Genomic DNA, 16417 nt, shown 5'->3' with positions numbered 1-16417 from the left:
GAAGTGTTTTAACGTCATAAAAATGCTTTTAATAATCAGTAATGTTAAACAAAATGCAGCTTAACAAAATTATGTATACAGAATGAGAACAAGTATTAAAAGAAGAATAGATAGGAAAGAAATTAGAAGATACTCTGACATATGAATAGTAAAAGAAGAAACCTATAGAAAAAAGACAAGAAATAATTATGGAACAATGTTTATAAGGGTATCATGTGCTGTGTGATTATGGGTGACCCATTATTTTCTTCTTTATGCATTCCTATAATTTATAAACTTCTAAATGTGGGTTTTCTACTCTTATTTATCAGAAAAGCTTTTGGCCTAAAAAAGTTAATTGCAATTTCAATAGAAATGTGTAGGATTTAGGATGAAAGATAACAAAATATGAGTTCTGACACTTCATTTTTTGAAATGATTACTGATGTTGTTGATGGTCACACAACGGTCTTCAGAGATAATGGCCAAGCAAAACCCTGAAAAGTTTATCTATTGAATGAAAAATATTGGATATTTTGGGTATCTTGCTTATGATACCATTGTTCAAATAGATTGCCAGTATATGTTTGTTAACAACTGTGTAAAAGTTCCTTCTCAAAATATAATTATTACTTTGTGCAGTTGTTTTGTGCATAAACATCATCAGATTCTTTCTGAATATTAACTATGAAGCAGGGACATATATATTTCACTAATAAAAAGTACACTGGAGCCGCTGTATTATTTGCTCCCAGCCTAATTCAAATATTCAGTGGATTTATATTTATATATATCAAAAAATAGTTTGGCATAGTTGTAGAATCCCAATACATTTTTTTGTCAACAACTCGGTTCAGAACACAATTCATTCAAAAATATTATTTTTTGAACCAGGGTTTATTTTCAAGTTCATCTCCAGAACTCCAGAGGAGAATGGATGTGACAAGGGGATTGGGATATGTCCTCTGGGCATATGAGTGAAGCACAAGACTGAGTCACAACCATGTCTTACGTGTGATTGGGTCCACCTCTGAAAAAGTTTTGTACTAGAGAATCTATTTGTAATTCATGCCATCATTTTTCCATTTTTAGTATGTTATTAATGCTTTTTATTCCACAGAGAAGCAGTGAAAATTGATTTTTATGTAAGACTTTGAAATTGCCCCTTCAACAGGTCTTCATATGGACACACATGGAAGTTCAAAATAAAAATTTGTGGGAAAGATTTTCTTTGCAGTATCATTTATAAGATTTAAAAAGAAGAATCATTCTAAATAACTAAGAGTTGGAAAAAGTAGAGTCTATAAAGACTTTAAATAATCATTAAAAATATTATAGAGTTTTATTAAAATGGGAAAATAATTTTAGTAAATAGAAATGTAAAGCCCCAAACCAGCATGTAAATTTATTGGTAGTGGTTAATTAAGTGAATTCTCAGCTCTCTCAGTCTCTAATTATTCCTTAATAGAAAAACAGAGTTAACTTTGTTTAAAGGAAATGGTCTTGACTCTTTGGTAGTGCCTTTTAATGCCCTGAATGTGTCAAACTGTGTTTCTCAATACTGAAATGACTCAAAGTAACAATCCCTTGGAAGAATTGTTGCAGATCAATATTGTAATTCCAATTGAGGCTAATTAAGAAGTCTTTACACATAGACTCACAGCATTTAGAGAGATTAGGGAACTTTGTGATTGTCTAAATAACTCCTTTTATAGATGAGAAAACAATTCCAGCTACTTCTAAAATAAGCCAAAAAGAGAAGCAGATTTCCTTTTATCTCACTACTCAGGGCTCATTCTCTGAGACAAAGCAAGTCTCTTCTTTGGAGGAATCTGTGTAACATTCTCAAACTGAGGTTATTCCTTTAAATTCACTATCCCTCCAAGCCTGATTTAAAAACAGAACAAAACAAAACAAAACCCCAAACACCATATAGAGTGAAATTACAAATGTAACATTTGATTGTTTTGATTTATTTTTAATTATCCTGTCTACCTTTTGTCTTAATTGGACAAATGTGGTATAAACTTGTTCTATGCAATTAAGAATATGTACGTGCAAAGAAAGTGGAGTTCTATTTTAAATCTTATTTGAACTGACTCATAGTTCAGTGTGTTACATGAAATTAGAACAAGTATAATATTTAAAAAGCTAATGAGTTTTAGTAAAAATATCCTCACAGAATGAAGTGCTGGGAAATTTTATATATTGAATTGGAAGTCTATTAAGGTTTTTCTTTTTCTTTTTTTCTTCCCTACATACAAAGCAGAGTTTGGAAAAAATTAGAGTATTTTGAATTCAATACCCTTTGAGCTGTCATCTCAAAAATTTACTTAAAAAATCTATGGCAGAATTCTATGGAGCTTTTCTTAGAAGGAACTAAAAGAACATTAGAAGTACTATGACAATAGACTTTTCCAGGAACTAAAAACAAATCAGGTCATGCTTAATGAAATCAGGCAGCAACCCTAAAGTCAACTGGGATGTTCTGGCTCCTTTTTCTTATTTAGTTTTTGTGGGAATCTGAGTTTGTGGGATTCCTCTGAGTGTTATTCTGATAATCTTTTGATTTCTAATCTACAATATATGATGAGCAGTAGAAGTACATACAATGGAAAGGAAACTAACATGTATTAAGCACCTACATTATGCTGGGTGTATGTATTATCTCCTTTAATATAAATGGGGGAGTTGCCTTAGCAACTCAAACCATACTCATTGTAAATGTAATAGGATTAAATTCAATGTCGGCTATAAGAACAATAATTCATGTATACTCATTCTGTGTCTCCCAGTTATGTAAGGATCCCCATTTGAAAGGCTACATCCATTTCTATGTATATAAACTATATACATAGAATTGCCATGTGAATTTGGGATGGAGGAGAAAGAAGAGAATGAGTATTTATGAGCAATACATTTCATTTATTCAATGGGTTTTTACTGAGCACTTACTATGTGCCAGGCACTGTTGTGGTATTAGAAATGGAGAGGTGAACAAGGAGAAGTCTCTTGGAGATTGTAATATGCTCAGGCAAAGCAGATAGTAAACAGGTAAGTCAGTAAACACATATTAGGTAGTAATAAATGCTCACAAAGACTTGAAACGGAGTGATTTATACAGAGTGGCTAGCTGTCTATGTAGATGGGATGAGTAGGGATGGTTTTCTTTTGGAGGTGACAATGTACAACATTTTGTTTTATCTTTGCCAATCCTGGAAATAATAGCTTTACTTTACAAAGCTAAGTAAGGTTAAGTACATGTCAAAGGTCACAGAGCTACTACTTTTCCTTCCTCAATTCATGTTGGACTCTCAAGATTTTTTATACTCTTTGATACTGGAGATTTTTCTTTTTCTCTTCAAGGTTCTGATTTTTAAAGAAATCATAGTTTATGGAGAGTAAGGTGGACCTTCCCCAACAAACACAGAAAAATGCTAGGACAGTGTGGTGGGTTTTCTCTTTTAATCTAACAAAATAATTAATGGAGGAAATGATGCTTACCACTACTCTCAAGGCTGTTCAGCAGGTATCTTCCCTGTGGTAAACACTTAAAACAAAGATCCATTTTCTGGCTGGCTGATTTGTTTGTTTGTTTTGAAAAATCTTTGCCTCTCTGGAAAGCATGTTTGTCCTAGAATATAGTATTTTTGCCAAAAAGTCCCACACTGAAGACTGCTCCTCAGGATGGCCTTGTACAGAATGTGTGAATTTCCATCATCAGCTAAACTGTGAACTTGAACAATAGACAGTTGGCTTTCCTCCAGTCCTAAATAAAGCTGTGCAAGAGCAGTAAAATTCTTCCTGCATCTGTGGAGGGAGGCGGGGCAGAAAGTTTGCAGTTCTTCTGATGCTATTTAGGGATGGTCTCCTTAAGAAAAATTCACCCCTTTCACCTGTTCCTGAGAACTGCAGGGACTCTTCTTTTACCAAAGTGACCTCTACTTACATTATTCTTGTGGGACCTAAACAACAAGGCAATGAATGGTATGTTTTCCCTGTGGGCCCAGTTATAGCCTCTATACTTCCAAGCTTTGAATTTCCATTGGGGATTTCTATCTACTTGGTTTTTTTCTAAAAGGAACTTAGCATAATTTTGTGAAATTTCTATACTACTTTGTGATTGCTCTTCTGTTTTCTTTTTCTTTCTCTTTCTACCAAATACTGTCACATTCCAAAGTTCAGTACTTTACCTACTCCATCAAACAAGCTCCAGCTCATGGTGTAATTACTTTTTGCTCATGTCAAAATCATTTATTGTAGCATTTCAATTACTGTGCTTAGCGTGAGGGTTATTCAAAATGAATCAGACAGGACTTTTATCCTATCTTAAGATCCCTAACTGTCTCCTGAATTTCCATCTTCAAATGCCGTAGGACAGCTCCATCTCATATGACAATAACCTCTCTCCTCATCCACTCCTTAAACCAAGTCTTCCCCTGCGTTTTTCCTGGCTTTCCATCAATGGTGCCATCATCCTTTCAGTCATCCTTCTCCATTGCTAAGTCTCTAAACCTTGGCCATTGTCCTTTCATAATGTTTGCTGCTGTCTGTCTGCTCCAGTAGCAAGGATCTTAGTCATAGACCTTATCAGTTCATCAACTGGGCTGCTGTAATAATCTCTTGTTTCCCTGCCTCTGAATATTTTCTCTTCCATTCATCCTAGATACATGCCACTGCCATCTTCAACTTTCCAAAACACCTGGTTATTTAACATGAGGCTATTCAGAAACCTCTGTGGCTGCTCATTAGATTGTCTTCCAAGATCTCCCATATTCTGATTACCTAACCTCTGAAGTTTTCTCCCCAATCACCCTTACACTGATGTTCCATGCCAGCCATACTGGCTTTATGTGCCTTTTTGTCTTTGCTTGTGTTCTTCAAGATATTCTTCCCCACCCCACCACCACACACTCCTGGGCACATAGCTTAATTTTTTCTTATAAAGCTTGACTCAAGTCTGACTTGTCATCGGAAACCTTCCTAACTATGCCAGCTATCAGTGATTCCTCTCTTATCTAGGCTCCTATAACACTTACCCTGCCCTACTTTGGATTGCTATATGTTAAGGAGTGAATATTTGTGTCCCCCCCACCCCCCCAGAATCCATATGTTGAAGGCCCAACCTTAATGTGATGGTATTCACAAGTGGGGCCTTTGGGAGGTAATTAGGTTTAGATTAGGTCATGGGGGTGGGACCCTCATAATGAGATTAGTGCCCTTATTAGAGAGAGAGATTTGTCCAAGCACATGCACCAAGAAAAGACCATGTGAGGACATAGACAGTGGCTGTCTGTAAGCCAGCCAGGTAGTGAGCCCTCACCAGGAACTGAATCTTCCTGCACCTTGATTGTGGGTAGAACACAAGAAATAAATGTCTTTGTTTAAGACACCCACCTATGGTATGTTGTTATAGCAGCCCAAGCTGACTAAGACACTGTAGTTAAGTCCCTTGACAGTGTCTCCTACCATTTTGTTCAGCTTTTCCACTCTGGTGACCTGGTTGTTTCTGGAACACATTGAGCAAGTCCCTGCAGGACAGAGGGCTTTTTTAAAAAAAAAATAAATTTATTTATTTATTTTTGTCTGTGTTGGGTCTTTGTTGCTGCATGCAGGCTTTCTCTAGTTATGGCAAGTGGGGGCTGCTCTTCGTTGTGGTGCATGGGTTTCTCACTGCAGTGACTTCTCTTGTTGCGGAGCAGGGCTCTAGGTACGTGGGCTTCAGTAGTTGTGACACATGGGCTCAGTAATTGTGGCTCATGGGCTCTAGAGCGCAGGCTCAGTAGTTGTGGCTCACGGGCTTAGTTGCTCTGTGGCATGTGGGATCTTCCCAGACCAGGGTTTGAACCTGTGTCCCCTGCATTGGCAGGTGGATTCTTAACCATTGCAGGAGGGAGGGCTTTTGTACTTAAATTTCCAGGAGGGAGAGCTTTTGTACTTAAAGTTGCCTTTGCCTGGGATGCCGCTTCCTGAGATATGCCTGTGATTTGTTCCCACGTTTCCTTGAGTTTCTGCCCAACTTTCATCCTTCACCATATTAGCTAAAAGAGCAACTTCCATCAATATATTTCCCCTTATACTGTTCTATTTTTCTTCATAGCACTTTCAACATTTGACATTATTTGATTATCTATTGAATGGGAGCCCCATCCAGAAAAAAGTTTTGCCTACTTTGTGTATTATTCTGTCCCCAGTGCTTAAATAATGTCTGGCGCATAGTGATGCTCAATACATTTTTGTTGAATAAGTGAATAACTTTTTTTTTGGATTTTATTGGAGTATAGTTGCTTTACAATGTTGTGTTAGTTTCTGCTGTACAGCAAAGTGAATCAGTTATACGTACACATATATCCCCTCTTTTTAGATTTCCTCCCCATTTAGGTCACTACAGAGCACTGACTAGAGTTCCCTGTGCTATACAGTAGATTCTCATTAGTTATCTATTTTGTGCATAGTAGTGTATGTATGTCAATCCCAATCATCCAATTCATCCCACCCCCCCCTTCTCCCCTTGGTATCCATAAGTTTGTTCTCTACATCTGTGTCACTCTGCTTACCACTCTAGCTCTCTTATCTTCTTGAATGATTTAAAGTACAGTTGATTATTTGCTAATTTCATATTTGCAAATTCACCTGCTCACCAAAATTTATTTATTTATTTATTTATTTATTTATTTATTTATTTATTTATTTTAAAGGTATTTTTGATGCGGACCATTTTTTTTTAAGTCTTTATTGAATACAAGAGGTGATTTCAAGGTTGATCACAGACAGGCACAGAGAGGCAAAAATTTGAGTTACCCCATGCCAGTGTTCATGGTGATGCTCTGCCTTCTTGATTCAGCTTTCATACTGTATACAAGTATTCTTCTTGCAGTCTATTTAGTGCCATGTTCTTTGCATTTTTTGTGTGTGGGCAATTTTTCTTTTTGGCTGTTTCACTGTTTATAATGGCCTCAAGCATGGTGCTGAAGTTCTGTGTAGTATTCCTAAGCACAAGAAGGCTGTGATGTAACTTGTAGAGAAAATACATGTGCTAAATAATCTTCATTCAGGCATAAGTTATAGTGCTGTTTCCATTCAGTGTTAATAAATCATCAATATATGGATATATTAAATAAGGTGTCTTTAACAGGAACACACATGAAACAATGTATTGATTGGTTGACAAAAATGTTATGACAAGAGGTCAAAGGAACCTAACCATCTATTTCCCCTAAGAGCAACATCTCAGTATTTGTTAATTTAGTGTTTGGGGTGACCTTATAGGTCATAATAACCATGAATAATGAGAATCAACTGCACTTCTTTTCTTTCTTTATTTGATGATGACTCCTAAAGCTGTATCCAGTCAGAGTGGTTTCTCAAGTTCCTCACCCATACATCCACCTGCCACCTCATTTCTATCTTTTCTTTGCCTTCCTTCTGACACCATGTTATAGCTCTGAAACAGTGCATCTGATTATGTCACCTCTCTGTTTTAACCTTCCCATGGCTCTCTTACCTAGGATCATCCAACCTCCACAGCATAGAACATAACCTCTAGGTGATACCCCCCCCAACATCTTTGCTCCAACCAGACTTCTCACCCTGTCTTAAACACCAGATGTCTCTATATCTCTGCACTTTTGTACATGCTCTTTTCTAGCCTTTAAACTTTTCTTAGTATGTAAAATTCTGAATTATCCATTAAGAGAGCATTCAGATATTACCTTCTCTGTGAAGGTTTCCCAATTGCTTAGGCAGGGCGTTGCTTCCACTTCTGGCCTCTGACACCTTATTGTAGGATTTGCACTGTGTCCTGGTTTTCTTACTTGTCTGTTTTTTACACTCATCTGATGTGTGTTTTCCAGCACCACCAAGCAATTCTCCAGTTCTCAGCAGACACTGACTGGATGCTCTATGACTTAACTCGGATCTGACACTGTCTACCTGGAGATAAGAGTCAGATCCCACAGGTTAAGGGTTCAGTCCCACAAGATGCCCCTCCCCGCTTCAGATGCCAATAGCAAATCCAGATTATTACCTGTGCTTCTGATCTACCAGCTATAAATTGGATGGTCCCACGACCCCCTCCTCAGGTTTGATTATTATAAAAGGATATAACTCGGGAACAGCCAGAGAGAAGAGATGCACAGGGTACGATATTGGGAAGGGTATGTGCAGAGCTTCGGTGTCTTCTTCAGGTGCCACTCTTCTAGGACTGCCATGTGTCCACCGATCGAGATGCTTTCCAAATCCCCTCCTTTTTGGGTTTTATGGAGGGTCCATTACAAAGGCACGATGGATTAATGGTGATTGATTCAACCTCTAGCCCCTTTCCCCTCGTCTGAGTTTAATGTATAGAATGGAACCCTCTAATCATGGTGTTCCCCTGGCAATCAGCCCCCATCCTTACTTGCTTTCCAAAAGTAATCTCATTAACATAAATTCAGTTGTATTTGAAGGAAGCTTGTTATGAATAACAAGACAGACCTTTTATCTTTCTGACTCTGAGCTATTTCAGAAACCAATAACAAAAGACCAAATATTATAACAAAAGATGCCTCTATGGCTCTTATATAGGAAATAACTAAGGTTTTAGGAGCTATGTGCCAGAAACAGTGAACTAAGACCAAATATGTATTTCTTGCTACAAATCGCAGTATCACAAATCACACTGAGACTCCAACAAACTCTCTTAGGAAGGGCAAGATCATTCTTCTCATATGGACCTCTAACCCCAGCGTCAAGCACCTGTTAAGCACTTAACAATACTTATTAAATGAACTGAAAGAAAGAATATTTGTGTGTTGCTGGGGTGTATACCTGCCCAAATAAGACATTTCTTTGGATCTAGGTAAGAATATTCTATTTCTAAATTATCATTAATGATGTAATTACCACTATTTCTCTTTATCATCCAAATTGGTCACAGATAAAATACTCTAAGAATTCACCTATTGCAATCACAGCCATTAGGAAGCCTCACTGGAAAGTTTGATTCCATTAACATCAATCTATAGAACATGTTTGATAAATGAGTGGATGAATAAAAAAAGAAAAAGCAATGTTTGAAAGAGTGTTGTGTGGTTTTAATTTAGGAAGAGTGAATTGTGAATTCAGATTTAGAATATCTTAATTATAGAATCATTCACTTCACCTCCCTGGACCTCAGTTTCTTCAACACAAAAATAGGATAATAATGCCCAACTCTGAGGGTTAGTGTGAAGATTTAATGGTACAATGCTTAAGAATTCTCTTTGTAACAACAACAGCAATAAAAGACCACTATAAAAATGGAAATAATTATTTCTGCATTTAGGTTTATTTATAAGGGACATTTCTACTTTCAGTGCAATCAAGATACCTATCATTTTCATTCCAGTATCTTGTAGTTGCTCCATAACTTGGCTCAGAGAAAGAATTCCACCAAAAAGGCATAGCCTGTGTTTTGTTTTGCAGAAATCGCTATAAGCAGAACATTTCATAGATGTTTTGTACAATGACAAATAGTTATTCACAGACAGATGCTGGCCATGTGTTTTGCAAGATCAATGAAAAATGCCAGCAAATGGGAAATTGGAGGGAGGGCAGAACAGATATTTCCTGAAGCAGCACACCTCCCAGTTGGAAACGTCAGAATCTTTGTGAGTTTCTACAGCAGTGTGTAGAGTATGCCAGGGCTCTGGGTGTGGTTCTGTGCAGCTGACTGCAGCATAACTCAATTAGGGAATTCTCAGTGGCTGGGCATCTGGGTTCTAAAGTGGTTGTTTATATTCTCCAGATGGTCATGGACAGCAGAAAAAATACATTTAAAAGGAAGGAGTACAGAGGGGAAAAAAGAGTTTGAAAAGTAGCTAAGCTGCTTTTGTCTTTTCCTTATTATAATCTGATTTTTTTGGGTGGAGTGATAAAACAACTGTTCCAGAGAAAAATGGTTTTCACTCATTTAAATTTTCTTTAGCATTTTGAATGGTTTCTTGTCATAAAGGGAGCTCTTTTTACAGAGACACCTGCAATCTAAACAGGATATACAGGGGATAATGCCTTTTAGAGTGACAAAAATGCTTGGATTGTACAACATAGTTTGTATAAGTCAATGTATATCTTAATATTGGTGATTAAAAAAAAACTCTTTCTAATGAGAAAGGAAAGTGATTAGATATCATGGAGATATTGTTGGAGACTATATGAAACAAAAGTAAACAACAACAAAACATCAAGATATATTGGCACATGTTTGAGATGGAGTTTTGTGACCCTGTCATTATAGCCTCAGCTATGATTGGGCGAGGTGTTTCTCTTCAGATGACCAGTGTTGCTCTTGGAGGAAAGTGATTCCCCCAAATATTGTGTTTAAAATAAATGCTGTTCTTTTTGAAATGATAGTTCATTCATTCACCGAATATTCATTGACTTCCTACTTTATGCCAGACACTGTTTTAGGTCCTGGAGAACAAAACAGACAAGATTCTCAATCTCAGGGAAACTTTTTCCCAGTCTAACTATAATAATAACATCTCCCTACATTTAATTCTTACTCTACACGAGGGTGTTATCATAGATTTTTCTCATATTCTTTTAGAACTCCTACAAGTTAGGTGCTATTATTATCATTCTAAAGTTGAGAAAACAAGCAGAGAGAGGTTAAATGATTTTCCCAAGGCCATGCAGTAACTCTAAGAAGTGATATTTGCCCACAGGTCTGTCTTGATTCAAAGCTGTACTCTTTCCCATATACTCTACTGCTCTAGAGAAATATAGGGTATTTCTCCAGATATTGTGATTTTTAATATTATGATGATAAGCAGGACACACATTGCTGCCTAATATTATAATGATACATACATACTTCTGCTGTCATCACCACCATGACTGTGACTACTTCCTACATCTTTGTGCTGCTATAAATAACCTCTGAACCTCAGGGAGGGTGAAGGAGTCATCCAACTCTATCCAGGAGTTGTGACTGTTCCCAGAGGAGATGGGACATAACTAACTGCACCCATTCTATGAATTTTTCTCCATATGCTCTATTTATTCTGTTGAGGGCTCCTGTAGAATAGGATCATGACTTGTCCTTTTTTTTCACTTTCAATAAATTCTATTAAAAGCCAACTATTCACCTCATGCCAGTCAGAATGGTTATCATTGAAAAGTCTACAAATGGTAAATGCTGGAGAGGGTGTGGAGAAAAGGGAACCCTCCAACAGTGCTGATGGGAATGTAAATTTGTGCAGCCACTATGGAGAACAGTATGGAGGTTCCTTAAAAGAACTAAAAATAGAGTTATTATATGATCCAGCAATCCCACTCCTGGGCACACATCTGGAGAAAACTCTAATTCAAATCATACATGCACCCAAATGTTCATAGCTGCAGTATTCACAATAGCCAAGACATGGAAACAACCTAAATGTCCATCGAGAGATGAATGGATAAAGAAGATATGGTACATATATACACATATATACAATGGAATATGATGCAACCATAAAAAAATGAAATAATGTCATTTGCAGCAACATGGATGGGCCTAGAGGCTATCATATTAAGTGAAATAAGTCAGACAGAGAAAGACAAATATCATATGATATCACTTATATGTGAAATCTGAAAAAATTATACAAATGAACTTATTTACAAAACAGAGATAGGCCCACAGACATAGAAAACAAATTTTGGTTACCAAAGGGGATAGTAGAGGTGGTGGAGAGATAAATTAGGAGTTTGGGATTAACACATACTTGCTACTATATATAACATAGGTAAATGACAAGGACCTACTGCATAGCACAGGGAACTATACTCAATATCTTACAATAACTTATAATGGAAAAGAATCTGAAAAAGAATATATATATATATATATATATATATATATATAATTGAATCACCTGCTGTACACTTAAAACTAACACAACATTGTAAATTAACTATACTTTAATTTAAAAAAAGGCTTACTATATGATAATCAATGTGCTGGGTACAGGAGATAAAACGGTGACTGAGCTAGGCATTTTAATCATTTAAATTTTTTATCAATATAATATATACATGGTTTAAAAAGCTAAATAATACTAAAATATTAATAATAAAATTCAGCAGTTCCCCACCCATTGCACTTCACTGACACCCAGACCCCTTCCAACTGGTAACAAGGTTGGTCTTTTTTAATTGTTTCTTCAGGCATTTCACACCCTTGTATTTCTAAATAAGTGTGTTTATTACTATTTTTGTTTTACATATTTTCTACTGACTTTCTAGACTTAATTTTAACTAACAACTCTATTTTCCCCATCCTCCCAATATAGTTGTAGTTTTGATTAAATATTATTCATTTTTATTATTCATTATTATGCCTATGCATATACTATTTACAAATGAATGCTGTCATGTGATTATGTTTTTTTTCTTATTTTTGTTTTTACTAAAGTTAATAATTTTTCCACTTGCACTTATTCTTCTCATATTTTTTATTAGTCTCTCAGCATCATTTTCATAGCATTAAGGTATGTATAGTTACAATTTTTTTCTTAGCGAAATCTTTTGAGACATTATTTCATTTGGTATTCCCAGATAATATCTTAAGTTTTCCTTTTTCTTTACTTGGAATTCTCTTTACCTTTCTTCTGAATTTGTTTACCCATTTCTTGGATTTTATGTCTTCTTCCTTCTTGGTTTTACTTGCTTATTCAAAAGAGCACATCATTCAGTAGTTTAGTCAGATTGAAAAAATAGTTGAATCCTGCAACTTTAACAAATTCATTGATTAGCTCTAGTAGTTTTCTGGTGGAATTTTTAGGATTCTCTATGTATAGTATCATGTAATCTGCAAACAGTGACAGTTTTACTTCTTCTTTTCCAATTTGGATTCCTTTTATTTCTTTTTCTTCTCTGATTGCCGTGGCTAGGACTTCCAAAACTATGTTGAATAATAGTGGTGAGAGTGGACATCTTTGTCTTTTTCCTGATCTTAGAGGAAATGCTTTCAGTTTTTCACCATTGAGAACGATGTTGGCTGTGGGTTTGTCATATATGGTCTTTATTATGTTGAGATAGGTTCCTTCTGTGCCCACTTTCTGGAGAGTTTTTATCATAAATCGGTGTTGAATTTTGTCAAAAGCTTTTTCTGCATCTATTGAGATGATCATATGGTTTTTATTAATCAGTTTGTTAATATGGTGTATCACATTGAATGATTTGCATATTGAAGAATCCTTGCATCCCTGGGATAAACTAATGCACAGAAATCACTTGCATTCCTATACACTAACAACAAAAGATCAGAAAGAGAAATTAAGGGAACATTCCATTCACCATTGCAACAAAAATAATAAAATACCTAGGAATAAACCTTCTTAAGGAGGTAAAAGACCTGTACTCAGAAAACTATAAGACACTGATGAAAGAAATCAAAGATGACACAAACAGATGGAGATATATATCATGTTCTTGGATTGGAAGAATCAATATTGTGAAAATGACTATACTACCCAAAGCAATCTACAGATTCAATGCAATCCCTATCAAATTACCAATGGCATTTTTTACAGAACTAGAACAAAAAATCTTAAAATTTGTATGGAGACAAAAAAGACCCCGAATAACCAAAGCAATCATGAGGGGGAAAAAAACGGAGTTGGAGGAATCAGACTCCCTGACTTCCGACTATACTACAAAGCTACAGTAATCAAGACAATATGGTACTGGCACAAAAACAGAAATATAGATCAATGGAACAGCATAGAAAGCCCAGAGATAAACCCACACACCTATGGTCAACTAATCTCTGACAAAGGAGGCAAGGATATACAATGGAGAAAAGATAATCTCTTCAATAAGTTGTGCTGGGAAAACTGGGCAGCTACATGTAAAAGAATGAAATTACAACACTCCCTAACACCATACACAAAAATAAACTCAAAATGGATTAAATACCTAAATGTAAGACTGGACACTATAAAACTCTTAGGGGAAAACATAGGAAGAACACTCTTTGATATAAATCACAGCAAGATCTTTTTTGAACCACCTCCTAGAGTAATGGAAATAAAAACAAAAATAAACAAATGGGACTTAATGAAACTTCAAAGCTTTTGCACAGCAAAGGAAACTATAAACGAGATGAAAAGACAACCCTCAGAATGGGAGAAAATATTTGCAAATGAATCAGTGGACAAAGAATTAATCCCCAAAATATATAAACAGCTCATGCAGCTCAATATTAAAAAACAAAAAACAAAAAAACAACCCAATCAAAAACTGGACAGAAGACCTGAATACACATTTCTCCAAAGAAGACATATAGATGGCCAAGAGGCACATGAAGAGCTGCTCAACATCACTAATTATTAGAGAAATGCAAATCAAAACTAAAATGAGGTACCACCTCACACCAGTCAGGATGGCCATCATCAAAATATCTACAGAGAACAAATGCTCAAAAGGTGTGGAGAAAAGGTAACCCTCTTGCACTGTTGGTGGGAATTTAAATTGATACAGCCACTATGGAGAACTGTATGGAGGTTCCTTAAAAAACTAAAAATAGAATTACCATATGACCCAGCAATCCCACTACTGGGCATATACCCAGAGAAAACCATAATTCAAAAAGACACATGCACCCCAATGTTCATTGCAGCACTATTTACAATAGCCAGTTCATGGAAGCAACCTAAATGCCCATCAACAAATGAATGGATAAAGCAGATGTACATATATACAATGGAATATTACTCAGCCATACAAAGGAACGAAATTGGGTCATTTGTAGAGACGTGGATGGACCTAGAGACTGTCATACAGAGTGAAGTAAGTCAGAAAGAGGAATACAAATATCGTATATAAACACATATATGTGGAATCTAGAAAAAGGGTACAGATGAACTGGTTTGCAAGACAGAAATAGAGACACAGATGTAGAGAACAAATTTATGGACACCAAGGGGGGTAAGTTGGGGTGGGGGTGGTGTTGGTGGGATGAATTTGGAGATTGGGATCAACATATATACACTAATATGTATAAAATAGGTAAGTAATAACCTGCTGTATAAAAATATAAATAAATAAAAATCAAAAAAAGAAAAAGATAGTTGAATGACAAAGGGCATGGTGACAGCTGCCCAAAACCTGGTTCCTGAATTGCACTGCTTCAGTCTGAATGAGTGGCTTCTGTGGGACTTCTCCCTTCTCTACAGATTCCCTTCCTTTTCCTCTAGTTTTGGGTTTTTTCTTTCTTTGTTTTCTGATCTCTTGGTTTATTCACATATTTTGGTGACAGACATTTTCCACTCTCTTAGTAAAGTAGATACATTGTTTTTTGTTTTTGTTTTCTGGTTTTGTTTTGCATCTTGAAGATCTAAAAATGTCCTTGTTTTACCCTGACAGTTGATGGAACATTTGGCTGGATATAGAATTCTAGGTTAGAAATAATTTTATTTCAGACTTTTGAAGGCATTACTCTATTGCTTCCAGTGTGCTATTCAGATCATTGTTCCTTTATATGTCCTCTGTTCTTCTTCTTCTCCGTTTTTTTTTGATAAGCTAGTAGAACTTTTTTCCCAGGTTTCTGAAATTTCACAATGATTAGCCCTGGTATGGGTCGATTTTCATCAATTTGTTGGGCATTCCATGGTCCTTTTCAATCTGGATACGTATGGTTTGCAGTTGTTGGAAATTTTCTTACATTCTTTCTTCGATAATGTTTCCCCTCAATTTTCTTGGTACTTTCATTCTGAAAACCTATTATTTGAATGTTGGACCTCTTGAAATAATATTCATACATTTTCCATCTCTTATTTTTAACCTACTTTTGTGACAATTACTCTAACATTTTCTTTCAGCCCTCTATTGAGTTTCTGTTTTGTTTCATTTTTGCTATGATATTGCTAAATTCTAAAAGTTCTTTTTAATAGCATCAACTTCTTATTTCATGAATAAAATAACTCTCTTATGTCTCAAAGGGTAGTAATAATAGTTGTTGTTGTTATTGTTGATTTTTTTCTCGTTGCATAGTTTATGTTTTCTCCAAGTTGCTTTTGTTTGTTTTGTTTTAGTGTTAGACTCCACATCAGAATTTTCTCATAGATGTCTCATTATTCTTGATTGTCTATTCATGATTAAGACTGGAGCATTAACAAACTGTTTGGAAACCCTGAGGGTATGAGTAGTGCTATCTGACTTCAAGCTTTATTGCCAGATAGTCTGGGTGAGACATTTCTGGAGGAATTCCTGGTGTCAATATCTTTAGGCCCCTTTGTGTGTGGGAAGGGAGTTGGTTAGGGTTAGTGTTAGGTTTCCAGAGAAGTTGCTTTTTTCTCTCCTGCTTAAAGAGTAAAAGACTAACTACAAAGTCTCTAGAGGTTGACTGGAGGAAGAGGGCTAGGGGCTTCTCCATGTAGCATCAACACACATATGGCCACTTAATTTCTTTCTTTTCAGCATGGCATACATC

Source organism: Balaenoptera borealis (assembly GCF_965194805.1).
Source record: "Balaenoptera borealis genome assembly, chromosome: 17".
NCBI lineage: Eukaryota > Metazoa > Chordata > Mammalia > Artiodactyla > Balaenopteridae > Balaenoptera > Balaenoptera borealis.
Note: the sequence above shows the minus strand (reverse complement) of the source record.